Source organism: Rattus rattus, chromosome X (assembly GCF_011064425.1).
Source record: "Rattus rattus isolate New Zealand chromosome X, Rrattus_CSIRO_v1, whole genome shotgun sequence".
NCBI classification, from domain to species: Eukaryota; Metazoa; Chordata; class Mammalia; order Rodentia; family Muridae; genus Rattus; species Rattus rattus.
Window position 1 is genome coordinate 72,083,941 of NC_046172.1, and position 9,462 is coordinate 72,093,402.

Consider the following 9,462-nt stretch of genomic DNA (forward strand, 5'->3'; position numbering starts at 1 on the left):
CACCAGCATAGACAGATGATATGGAAGGGAGTAGTTTGTGGCCCTGGGAGAAGAGCTGCTTAGAAATGACACCTTTCCATGGGAAGAGAAGTGTCCAAAGAAGTGCCTACTCATCGTGATCCTGAAAGGATGAAGCCAGGAGACATGCCTCACAGCTCACCTTCTCCTTGCAAGTCTCTTGAGTCTCCTTGTAAGTGACATGAAATGAATCTTGGCTATTGTCCAAGTAGAGTAGCCAAGGAAGGGCAAACAGTGGATCATCAACAGTACACAGTACTGATCTCAGAAGCAGGTAACCCAAGCCAGCTCACCTGGCCAAAACATTTCCCATCATGCCTCTAAGTCTGTATTGTGGCCTACATAACAACAGCTTTTTTTTATAATTATTTTTTTATAATTATTTATTTTGCCTTGCATGATACCCTATACGTCCCTTGCTGGGGCAAACATTTTCCTGGAAAATCATAAGCTCACAGGGAGGCAAGGTATGACTGAGAAGTATTTCTATACACTAAGCCAAAATTTAATGCCAGTCTTGGAGTTCTGAGAATGGTTTTAATTGTAGGGTTTGCTGCACTGGACACACACACACCATAATGATATGTGTGTGTATGTATAAAATGTATGTTTGTATAATATTTTGACACTTCACTGAACCCTGAAAACAGCTTATACAGGCTAAGACCAAACATGTCACCTCTAGACATCCCTTAAAAGTTTTCAGGACAGTCACTAAAATTAAGTAGGTTGACTACAAAGATCATGACTTCTGCTTATTTTTTGCTACTCAACTTTTAATTCAATCCTTCTTTTGTCAATGAGTGCACGTGTTCATGCCCAATGCAAGTGGCACTACAGTCCCCCGTTGGCTTTTAAGTAAAGCCACTTATACAACAGATAAGGCTGTTGGCCTTTTCTCTCCTCTGATTCACAATTAGTGGGGTATCAACTTTTACCCCAAAGTAGCCAATTTCCTTAACTGTTTAGCTACTTTGTAAATTAACTCTAAGAAATGGGAAGTCCTGAGGATGGGGAGGGGCTGCTGGAAGAGCCAAGAGTTCACATTTTCAAGAACTCCAATATAATTTAAAAACTCTCAGTTTCTCTTCCCTCTTTCCCTTACAATTTCTTTACAGAAACAAAGAATTCACACTCTAAGACAAAGTGCCTGGGTTTTAAATTAGACAACTCTGACCTGACAGGAACCAAGTCCCAGTTTCATAGCTGATTATTTTTAGAATTACTACTAAACCCTTTGTGCAGCAGGCATTACCAAGGATCAAGGCAAACAGAAAGCCTTCGCATATTACTTTGACAGCTCCTGAGACATCACCAACTCCTGGCTTTCTTTATTTGTAGTGTGTGTGGGAATGAGGAAGGAGCATCCTAACAATAACATGTAGAGAAGCAACCCATGTTATGAGCCACCCAGAGACAGAGATAGAAAAACCCCACAGGTGGAGCAAAGTCCATACCCTCTAGGAAGCCAAAGGAAATGATTCCCAGGGCCAATAGTAACTCTAATAAGGTTCAGATAAGCCTTTATTGTCCTTAGAGGCAAAAGGGAAAGTCCCTGGAGAAACCAACCACTAAGAGGGCCTACCTGTAAATGACTGAACTTTGCTGTCATTGGTCAGCTCAGAGATGACATCACAATTTGCCTTCCTTGTCCCAACAATGCCCACAGCACTGTAAAGGCTGGGCCCTGGCTGAGGCACCCACAGAGACCAAATTTCACCATAAGTAGGGCACTTTCTGGATTGCTCCTAGGGTAAAGAGACAGAAATCTCTGTTATCAAAATCAGCAGGATCTAGCAAAGGGACTCATGGTTTTATAAACATGGGAAAAGAAGTTCAGCTAAGGCCCAATGTGAATGTCTCTTCTTTTGTCTTTTTTTTTTTCCAGAGCTGGGGACTGAACTCAGGGCCTTGCGCTTGCTAGGCAAGCGCTCTACCACTGAGCTAAATCCCCAACCCGTGAATTTCTCTTCTTACATCCATTTTATACTGAATTTCAGGAAGCAAATGATGGAACAGTCGCCAAACACCTACCATGGCTTTGCAGAATTCTCTAGAAAGTGTTCAGAAAATTGGAGATCCATCTCAAAGCAGGAAAAGGCAAAGTATGAAGCCCTAGCCAAGCTCGACAAAGCCCAGTACTGGGAAGAGATGACAAATTACACAGGAAAGAAAAGAAAGAGAAAGGAGAGATGTAAATGCACCTCAGAAGCCCCATCCTCATTTTTGCTCTTCTCCGGGACGACTTTGCCCAGCTGAGGCAAGAGAACCCAAACTGGGTAGTACTGGATGTGGGCCAATGTGTAGGCAAGATGTGGTCCATGTCTGTCAATGTAGACAAAATTCCCTATGAACAGAAGGCTGCACTTATGTGTGGGCAAAGTACTACAAGGAGCAGGAGGCCTACCACCACCAATGTCAGGGCAACAATGTCAGGGCAAGAAGAGGAACTTCTTGGGATAGTGCAAGAACAGTTTGAAACAATAAAACCTCATTCAACTGGCTTTCTGGCCCTAGGGTTTTGTATTTTCAGACTGTCCTTGGATGCCCTGCTATAGTAGTGAGTGGTTTGATTCAGGTCTAGCCTTGGGGAGACTGACTTTTAGAGAGGCAGCCCTAAGACAAGGAACTGGCTGCAGGACACAAATGGCCTAGGTTGACCTGTGTGGTCAAGCATATGTGAGAAGCCATTTGTGCACAGGGAGCCAGACCCACAGCTGCTTTTGAAACCAAAGTATAGTGATAGGCTCAGAGATTTCTTAATAAAACTACTACCTTCTGCTGTTGCTTGCCATTTCATGGGAATGGGAACAAAAAAAAAAAAAAAAAAAACCAACAACGGGATTGTGCTGTCTGTGCAGGAAACCATTTTGATTTTGATTACAATTCTGAGTTTGGAATCAAATTGTTTGGGTTGCAACACATCAGGACCATGTGACAGGAACTATGAGAAGCTTCTGCCTGGTGTTAGCATCCAATTACAGAGAAGGTTATGACATAAAACAGAGAAATAGGAATTGTGGTGGGATGAGAAGCATGGTGGGACTAGGGTGGAGGTGAGGCAACCCAAGAAGATCTCAGGTTGGTAAAATTCCCACTCTGTTTTGGCCTACAGCACACACTCCAGCTTGTCTCTGCATCCCCTTTGCCCTCTCAGCAAACACCCTCATTTTCTGCTTCAATGAAATGTCAGAGATCATCACACTTAAGTGGCTCTATGCTGCCTTACCCCAAATAACAGCAGCTGGAGGGTGAACCATGGCCACTCAGCAGATCCCTGACTCAACCCTTCACCATCATCACCTGAAAGATTACAGAGATACATTTTTTTTCTCATGGCAAACAAAAAAGGCAAACAGGGTATCAGATCATTTGCCTAGGACATGGGCCCATTTCTTAGAACAAGCAAATGGTTTTACAGGGTATGGCTTTCCAAACAATGTGTCCAAAGGAGGTGGTGCCAGAAATGGTTATCATGGTTGGATGAAGGTCAGGGGATTGGAAGAAAGAAGGCCATTTTCTAACCCTGTCATTTTAATGGCTTTGTTAAGGCCTCTGCAGTGTCTCACTCAACCTCAGCACTGTCTGGTCCAGTTCCAGATGTTTTCCTAGAGGTGTCAGACTTGGCTGACCTTCACTATTATGCTTCCTTTCTTTTTTGTGGTTTTCCTTTCTTTTTCTGAATATTTTCTTTTTTATAATTCAAATATTATTTCCTTTCTCCTGTTTCCCCTCTGGAAATAACCTATCCCATCACCCTCCCCCTGTTTCTATGAGGGTGCTCCGCCACAACCCACACACTCCCTCCTGTCTTCTGTGCCTGGCATTCCCCTACACTGGGACATCGAACCTTCACAGGACCAAGTTCCTCTCTTTTCATTGCTGCCTGACAAGGCCTCCTTTGATACATATGTGATTAGAGCTATGGGTCACTCTGTGTATACTCTTAGTTTGGTGGTTTAGTCCCTGGTAGCCCTGGGATGTCTTGTTGGTTGATATTGTTGTTCTTCTTATGTGGATGTAAATCCCTTCAGCTCCTTCAGGTTTTTCTAACTCCTCAACTGGTAACCCCTTTTTCAGTTCAATGGTTGGCTGTGAGTTTCCACCTCTGTATTTGGCAGGCTCTGGCAGAGCCTCTCAGGAAACAGCTATATCAGGCCCCTGTCAGCATGTGCTTCTTGTATCAGCAATAGTGTCTGGGTTTGGTGACAGGGATGGATACCCAGGTGAGGCAGACTTTGGATGGTCTTTCCTTCAAACTCTGCTCCATATTTTGTCTTCCTATTTCATTCTGTGAATATTGTGTTCCCCCTTCTAAAAAGGTCGAAAGTGCACACACATTGCTCTTCCTTCTTCTTGAACTTCATATGATCTGTGAATTATATCTTGGTTATTCCAGGCTTTGGGGCTAATATCCACTTATCAATGTGTGCATATCATGTGTCTTTTCTTGTGATAGCTCACTCAGCATGATATTTTCTAGTTCCTTCCATTTGTCTAAAGCATCATTGTTTTTAACAGATGAGTAGAATTCCATTGTGTAAATGTCCCATATTTTCTGTGTCCATGCCTCTGTTGAAGGATATCTGGGTTCTTTCTAGCCTCTGACTTTTATAAATAAGCCTGCTATGAACATGGTAGAGCATGTGTCCTTGTAATATGTTGGAGTCTCTTTTGGGTACATGTGCAGGAGTGGTATAGTTGGGTCCTCAGGTAGAACTATGTCTAATTTTCTGAGGAACTTTAAGACTTATTTCCTGAGTGGTTGTACCAGTTTGCAATCTCACCAACAATGGAAGAGTGTTCCTCTTTTTTCACATCCATGTCAGCATCAGATGTCACCTGAGTTTTTTATCTTAGCCATTCTGACTGGTGAGAGGTGAAATCTCAGGGTGGTTTTGATTTGCATTTCCCTTATGACTAAAGATGTTGAACACTTCCTTATATGCTTCCAAGCCATTTGATATTTCTCAGCTGAGAATTCTTTATTTAGCTCTGTGCCCCATTTTTAATAGGGTTATTTGATTATCTGGGGGCTACCATCTTGAGTTCTTTTTATATATTGGATATAAGCCCTCTATCATATGTAGGATTAGAAAAGATCTTTTCACAATCTGTTGGCTGCCATTTTGTCCTACTGACAGTTTCCTTTGTCTTACAGAAGCTTTCAAATTTTATGAGGTCACATTTGTTTATTATTGATCTTAGAGCTTAAGACATTAGTGTTCTGTTTAGGAAAATTTCCCTTCATCCCTTGTATTCAAAACTCTTCCCCATGTTGTCTTCCATTAGTTTCAGTGTATCTGATTTTATGTGGAGGCTTTTGATCCATTTGGGCTTGAGTATTATACAAGGAGATAAGAATGGATTGATTTGCATTTTCTACATGCCTACCACCGGTTGAATCATCACCATATGTTGAAATGTTGTGGTTTTTTTCCCCCAACATTGCATAATTTTAGTTTCTTTGTTAAAATCCAGTGACCATAGGTGTTTGGGTTTATTTCTAGGTCTTCATTTCTATTCCACTGTTTTATCTACCTCTCTATATACCAATACCATAAAGTAATTATCACTATTACTCTGTGATACAGCTTAAGGTTAAGGATGATGATTCCCACAGAAGTTCTTTTATTGTTGAGATTATTTTTTAACTGTACTGGATTTTTCATTATTCAAAATTAATTTGCAAATGGTTCTTTATAACTCTTTGAAGAATTGCATTGAAATTTTGATACGTATGGCAATGAATCTGCAGATTGTTTTCGGCAAGATGGCCATTTTGACTACATTATTTCTGCCAGACCATGAGCATTGAAAGATCCTTCCATTTTTCTGAGATCATTGATTTCTTTCTCGAGAGACTTGAATTTCTTGTCATATAGATCTTTCACTTTCTTGGTTAGAGTCACACCAAGGTGTTTTATATTTTTTATGACTATTGTGAATGGTGTCATTTCCCTAATTTCTTTATCAGCTTGTTGATCCTTTGAGAAGAGGAAGGCTACTAATTTCTTTGAGTTTATTTTATATCCAGCCACTTTGCTAAGTTTAATAGGTTTAGGATTTCTCTGGGGGAATTTTTTAGGGTCACATAAGTATAATGTCATATCTTCTGTAAATAGAGATATTTTGACTTCTTTTCTAATTTGTATCCCTTTGACCTCTTGCTGTTTTCCAAATGCTCTGGATAGGATTTCGAGTACAATATCAGATAGGCAGGGAGAGAGTTGGACAACATTGTCTAGTCCCTTATTTTAGTGTAATTGTTTCAAATTTCTTTCCATTTATTTTGATGTTGGTCACTGGTTTGCTGTATGGTGCTTTTACTATATTTAGGTATGTACCTTGAATTCCTGATCTTTCTAATACTTTTAACATGAAAGGTTGTTCAATTGTGTCAAATGCTTTCTCAGAATCTAATGAGGTGATCATATGGTTTGTTTCTTTGAATTTGTTTATGTAGTAGATCACATTGATGGATTTCCCTATATTGAACCATACCTACATTCCTGGGATGAAACGTACTTGATCATGATGAATAATTATTTTGATGTATTCTTGGATTCAGTTTGCAAAAATTCTATTGAGTATTTGTTGCATGAATATTCATAATAGAAATTGGTCTGAAGTTTTCTTTTTTGAAGAGTCTTTGTGTGGTTTAAGTATAAGCATAATCATGGCTTCATAGAAAAAATTGAGTAATGCTCCTTTTGTTCCTATTTTGTGGAATAGTTTGAAGAGAATTGATATTAGGTGGTCATTGAAGGTCGATAGAATTCTGAACTAAACCCAAGAGAATGAATGGGGAGGTGTTGGGGGCGATGCCCTTGAAGCCCTTCATTATTGTTATGGTTAGCGTTAAGTATGACCGTGTTCATGGAAAATCCCCAGCCAGCTGCAGAAGACTAATACAAATATGGTGGTCAAGATGAATAATCATATGATAATATCTGACATTAAGATACCCAATGTGATGACCTGTAACCTTTCTGAAAAACCAATATCCTGCTGACTAATAGATATGACAAACCTGTGACCTTTCTGACATCCTATGAACATCAGCCGATTCCCTGACCACATGAATATTGTGTACTTGGCCTGTGTAAATGTTTTTTACTTCCGCCTTCCCTCTGTTACCCATGTTATGGTATAAATTCAGTCTTGATCAGACTCTTGTCTTGGCATCCTTCTTCGTGTCTCTTGTCCCCCATTCTCTTCCAGGTACCCTCAGCCCCCATTGTTGACAGGGAGAAGATGCCAAAACTGCCTCTGAGGGTAAGGCTCATGTCCCATTTTCTGGCACCTAACTGAAGAAGGGCAATTCCTGAAAGAGGCAGCACTAGTCCAACCTTTTAAAGATGCCAAAGGGGGGTTGGGGATTTAGCTCAGTGGTAGAGTGACTGCCTAGCAAGCGCAAGGCCCTGGGTTTGGTCCTCACCTCTGAAAAGAAAAAAAAATTAATAAAGATGCCAAAGGCAATGGCTCAACAGGAACCACTCCACTCCACTTAGGGCCTCATTGACCCTAGTTTCTCTTGATGTCAGGTGCCTAACCAGATAAACTTTTCACCAGCTATTTTCAAAATAACTTTACATGTTACCTAGCACACAAAAACTCCTCTTTCTGGTAACAACACTTTTCTTGGCTATAACCCCATCATAAGTGAGATATCAGAATTTCAGAAATGTTACCTGGATCCCTGAGATGTTAAAAATTGACTAGAGCCAAATACAATATCTACCAGGCAGATCACCTGGACACAAAAGGAGCTCCTGGGTTGGCCTAATGTTTTTAAGGAGACCCAGATTAGATATACGTGGACTGACACTAGAAGATGAATCTGTCTTACAGAAAAACAGGGAGTGTTCATTTTAGAACGAGCAGACAGCAGGTACCCAGTTCTTGTGTGGGAAAGCTGGCAAGGCTCTGTAAACAACAGAGACCATGATAACAATAAGTAAGTGCCACCTCATTGCTTTATCTTCGCCATATTCCAGGCTCCTTGACCATCACCTTATATACACATAAGTTTGTTTAGTCCCCAGAGTGACCCTGGTCAGTAGAGCTGTTACTATAATTTCCATTTTAAGCAAATGGATTAAATGTCAGAAATTATTGTCAGCATGGGCTGGGGAGTTACATAGTTCAGTGGATTAAGCTCTTACCTTGCAAGCATTAGGACCTGAGTTCAGAGCCACAGAACCTGCACAAAACTGGACACAGCAGTACTTGTCTGTAATCCAAGCACTTCTCTGGCAATAAAGGAGGCATAAACAAAAGAATTTATGGATGGTCATAGGTACACTTATGAGTCTGAAATATGTAACAGACAAAGAAACGGTTTCAAAATATTGGCAGGCAAAGATCAAATCCTGAGCTTGTCATGTGGTTTCCACAGCATGTCCCATGCCATGCACATTCTCACCAAAGCACACATGAACACACAGATTTTTTTTTCTTAAGATAAGTGATTTAGGTCTACTATATAATCTATAAAACAGGATTCAAGTCCAGTATGCTGTGACCTCAAAACCATAATTATACTATGTCACCTCCACACAAGCTACTCTGCTTCCAGATATGCTAATTCCAAACTGGGTGCTGGCCAAAGATAAGACCCTAGGTAAGGGGGAGACATAAGCTCTACCTAAGCATGAAGTGTGGGTTTAACCTGAAGATATTAGGAAGCTCTGATAAAACTGAACAAGATAGAGTAAAACCTAATAGTAAGGTTTTAATGATCTTGTACATCAAATAATATGTCATAGAAAAGAGAGGTGGAGAACCACTCTCTGGCAACTGCCATCCAGGTGGGGATATTATAATGCCTGAGTTGAGACAGAAGAATTAGGGAAACTGTTTGCCAGGGTGTTTAGAAGAGTTAAGATAGGTCCTATTGGACTCAGAGGGGAGGGAAGATTCTCCAAGAAGCCTGTACACACATACCTGACTGAGTTCTCCTAGAGCAGGGGTGAGAGGCCTGGCAGCACTGGATCTTTAGTGCTCACTTAACTTTCAGTGTGCCAAAGGATTGGGGTGGGTAAACACTTACAAAATGAAATTCTGTTAAATCAGATGACAGGAAACTGAAAGGCTATTTTTTTTCTCAAAGTCAATATTACAGCGATCTTTTTATAATTCTGGGTGCCAACATCAGAAGTTGCCAGGGTCTGCCCAGGAGGGGTCTTTCCTCCAGGAAGAGGCTCATGGGAAGCCACTATCAGCAGGCAGAGCCTCCATTTCTAATACCTCCAGTTCAGTGACAGGCTTGAGGAGTAGGTACTAGATAGAAAACAGCCCCAGTTCCTCTCCCTTCTTAAAAATAGACCCCGTTTCTCAACCCTACACTTATTCCTCATCACCCCACCTTCAGACCTGAGCTCTTCAGAGAGCTCGTCCTCTCTATCTGATCATTTGCAAATGCTTCCTTGGACATGTCTT

General features: G+C 40.9%; 1 pseudogene; it reads left to right on the forward strand.

Moving 5' to 3' along the window:
* Positions 1–1,840: 1,840 nt before the first annotated feature.
* Positions 1,841–2,497, forward strand: LOC116887987 (annotated as a pseudogene).
* The last annotated feature ends 6,965 nt before the right edge of the window (positions 2,498–9,462 follow it).